Source organism: Phocoena sinus, chromosome 3 (genome assembly GCF_008692025.1).
Source record: "Phocoena sinus isolate mPhoSin1 chromosome 3, mPhoSin1.pri, whole genome shotgun sequence".
Classification (NCBI taxonomy): Eukaryota; Metazoa; Chordata; class Mammalia; order Artiodactyla; family Phocoenidae; genus Phocoena; species Phocoena sinus.
In genome coordinates this window covers 87,512,581-87,517,071 of record NC_045765.1, presented here as the reverse complement: position 1 = coordinate 87,517,071, position 4,491 = coordinate 87,512,581, and the positions used below count along the sequence as shown (strand labels likewise).

The window sequence follows — 4,491 nt, the reverse complement described above, 5'->3', positions numbered from 1 at the left end:
TGTTCCATTGATCTGTCAGTCTTTTGCTGCTGCTGCCATGCTGTTTTGATTACTATAGCTTTGTACTGTAATTTGAATCAGGGAGTGTGATACCTCCAGCTTTGTTATTTTTTTATCAGAATTGCCTTGGGTATTTGGGGTCTTTTGTGGTTCCATACAAATTTTAGAATTTTTTTTTGTTCTATTTCTGTGAAAAATATCATTGTGATTTTTACAAGGATTGCATTGAATCTGTAGATTGCTTTAAGTAATATGGGCATTTTAACAGTGTTAATTCTTCCAGTTGATGAGCATAGACTATCTTTTCATTTCTTTATGTCTTCTTTATGTCTTCTTTAATTTTTTTCAACAATGTCATAATTTTTAGGCCTTTCATCTCCAGTAGTTCTGGGTGAGGAAGAAAGTGATAGAAAAAGTAGAGAAAGTAGTTCATATGTATATGTATATCTATCTATCTACCTACCTACCTATGTATCTATCTGTATATACATATATACATATGAAAAAAAAGCAAGGACAAAAAATAAATATTAAAAAATGTTAGTTAATTTTCTGAAATAAGTTAAGAATTATATCTTCATTTTGCAAGGGAATAGCATGTCTCAGAGAAAGTTTTCACAAGCAGCCAAAATCAAGACATATTATGATAAAAATTGACCTAAGCTCAAAATACTTTCACAAATGAATTGCTTTAAACAACTTAAAGATAATCCCAATACTACTTAAACTATTTTAAAGCATAAACAAAGGGGGAGACAACTTCCAAATTCTTGTTATAAGGTGAGTATAATGTTGCAAAATCTGATAAAAACTGCTCTAAAGGAACCTACAAAACGAATCGTGTATGTGAATATCAGTAAAAATATTTGATTTGTAAAGTTAATATGATTGCAATAAAAACACCATCTTTTTATTTTCTTGAGCTACAAAAGTTAATTATAACATTTATGTGAAAGGACAGACAAGAAACAATAGAGAAACCAGTAAACCATGAAAAGGGTGTTCTAACCCCCACCCCATATGAAATGTATTTGAGTCCTCTATAATTAAGAGAGTAAGATATCAGAATATGAGTGGACCAGAATAGAAAATCTGAAAATAGATATATTTGCAAAGAAAAACTTCATATATTATAAATATAGCATCAGAAATCAGTGAGCAAAAATATTATGTATTATTAATAGTGTTGGAATAATGTCATAGCTATATAAAGAAAAGACAAGAAGATAACTTCACACTGCAAGTATTAGAAAAAAATATTTGTGAATGCACCTATAAACTTGAAAGAAGGGAAAAGTCCTAAATGTGACTAATGAAATAGAATCAATAAAGGATAAAATTAATATTAGTTATGTAACTTGTCCAAAAAATATACATGACTGATAAACATTATAATCAACAAATAGGCAAATGACAAAACAGTGAAACCTATTTTCAATGAAAAAGGTTTAAATGATGTAAGATCTATTCATTAATAGAATTTTAAGATGCAATATATTTGTGATATAAACCAAGCCAGATATTCAGATATATCCTTAATATCTTTTACTCTAAAGATAAGAAGAAATGCAAAGTGTCACTTCAGCAACACACATACTAAAATTGGAATGATATAGAGAAGGTTAACTTGGATCCTATGCAAGGATGATATGAAAAATTAATGAAAGATTCTATATTTTTCTGTACACTTAAAAATGATTAAAATGTTATGTATATTCTACCACAATAGAAATAAATAAATAGACATGAAAATAGAAATGAAAAAATTAAAATAATATGATAAATAAAAAGACAAGGAAATTTAAAATTTTCTCAGTAATTTTAATTTTAGTAAAAATATTAGTGGGCTTCCCTGATGGTGCAGTGGTTGAGAATCTGCCTGCTAATGCAGGGGACACGGGTTTGAGCCCTGATCTGGGAGGATCCCACATGCCGCGGAGCAACTAGGCCCGTGAGCCACAATTACTGAGCCTGCGCATCTGGAGCCTGTGCTCCGCAACAAGAGAGGCCGCGACAGTGAGAGGCCCGCGCACCCTGATGAAGAGTGGCCCCCGCTTGCCACAACTAGAGAAAGCCCTCGCACAGAAACGAAGACTCAACACAGCAAAAATTAATTAATTAATAAACTCCTACCCCCAACATCTAAAAAAAAATATATATATATATATATATATATATATATATATATATGTATCATTCTGAGTTCATATTGATAGTAAAGAAAAAAGGAAAATGTAGCTGGTTAGATCAGTCTTAATAAAAACAATAAGAATGAAAACTAGACATAATGTACCTCTTGATGTGTTATAGTAGGAAGCTCACAACTCCTATTAAGTAGTATTATCAAAAAATAGAACAAAATTTATCAGCTTTCTAAAATGTAAGTTTATTTTATAGGAAATAAAGTAGTATGCAGACCATCTTAAGTGATACAAAAAATACAATAAGCAAAATCTAAAAGGTGCAAAATTATTATATAATCAATACCCTTTCTTTCTTTATTGAATAAATTATAAGAAAAAAAGATGGGAAGCTTATAAATTAAAAGCAATTTAAACTATACCAATAAAATGCAGTATGTACTTTGTTTTCTGATACAAACAAAGTGACTGTAAATTTAAAATACTATAAGGTATTGGAGGAAATTTGAATATTGTGTATTTCATAACATTAAAAGAATTATAATTAATTACCTTAGGAATAATAAAAACATAGGAGTAATGAGTTTTAAAGTATCTTAAATACATACATACTAAAGGATCTATGGATGCATAAGTGATATCTAGGATTTGACTGAAAAAATATCTAAGGTGGTGTGTGGGATGGAGATCAGGTATAGACTTAGAGAAAAAATGATTGTGTTAATACTGGATATTGGATCCATGTAGTTTCATTATGTTACTTTTTCTCTTTTATATATTTATATTTTTACATAATATTTTTATGAAGTACCAGCACTAGTATCACAGAAAAAATATTAATGGGTGAGGGAAAAATCATTGTTTCAAGCTATTTACAAGACTAAGAGAAGTAACAAGAGAAAGAACCTAAGCTTCTGTATACTTTATCTACTTTTAAAATCTTTTTTACTTATATTGTTTCAACCCACTATCCAATGAGCTCATGCTTTTGTATTTTAAAATGCATGTGGCTCATTATACATAAAAATTGTTAACCAAAAAATGTTGGTCAAATTGTTTTGTAATAAAGTACCATGTCTTGGCCATTTTTTTTAAACATTAAGTAATCTTAAGGATTAGGCATTAAATGCCAAGTACTTTTTGAAGTACATTTGCTATTTATTCTTCACTAGGGAGAAATTTGACCTCATTCCTTGTTCTAAATAACACAACAGTGCCCTACTGATTAGTGTATCAGGTCAGATGGGAGAAAAACAAATGGCTTTGCATTTTTAACAACGTGCTCAACCTGAACCAGTTACCAAGGCATTTAAAGGCAAAACATAAAAGACGTCAATTGATTAAGCATGCTGAGAAATAAATTTTGAAAAACAAATTTATATATTTATGTTACTAATACAGAAGTAAGAGTGTCCTTCATTTTAAGTGTGCAGTTCGATAGACCAGGGGCAACAGTCATTTAACTACCACCACAGTCAAGGTTTAGAACACTCCCATCACCACAAAAGCCCCCTTGTGTTCCTTAGCAGTCAATCCCTGCCCCCACCCTTGCTTCTGTACAATCATTGATCTGCCAGAAAGCAAACTATGGTTTTGCCTTTTCTAGAATTTCATATAAATTTCATACAAAACCCTAGAGTGTGTAGTCTTAAGTGAGTGGCTTCTTTTACATAATTGCTGACCATGCAGTACTGGAAAAGCTTGCTGTATTATTCCTGAGTGGCTTCTTGATATAATAGAGATAGCACTGAAAAATAGGGCAGAAGATCTTACTTCTCTCTCCCACCCCAGTCTGTGAACTAAGATATATATTTTTTTCTTTTTTTTTTTAACTTCTCTTATTCAGCAACGGTAAGATGAGGAGGATAGTACTATTCTGTCTTCCTCAAGGCTGCTGTGTTAGATCCAATTAGAATGTGTAAAGTGGTTTCTAAAGTGTGACACATTACACAGATGAATTCACAAGAAAAGTCTATCAGAAATAAGAGAAATGACAGCCTTTTAAAAGACACTGTTAAATAAGATTAAGTGTATATTGAAATATAAAGTTTAAAAGTTCTATTTTTTCACTGTGGAGATGGGAGTAAGATGGAGGGAGGCTATGAATGGATTTTATGAAGTTTGAATAAAATAGGGAAAAAAACTGAAACTAGAATTATAAAAAGGAACAATATTAAACCTATCTAAATAAAAAATAGCTAGCTTTAGAAATAAACTTCATTCTTTTAATTATTTCTTCAACAATAACAAGAATTTATTCTACATAGGACACATTATCTGACAAAGTTATAGTTATCAAATAAAGTATATAGTTCTTGTCTTCAAGTTTCATCTACTTTCCCTGTCAACA

The 4,491-nt window shown here is 30.4% G+C and overlaps 1 non-coding gene across 1 annotated transcript; it reads left to right on the top strand.

The window, feature by feature from the left end:
- Window positions 1-1,573: 1,573 nt before the first annotated feature.
- Window positions 1,574-1,680, top strand: LOC116752390. The gene has a single exon (XR_004349470.1). It is a non-coding gene; the product is annotated as a U6 spliceosomal RNA (small nuclear RNA).
- Window positions 1,681-4,491: the final 2,811 nt, after the last annotated feature.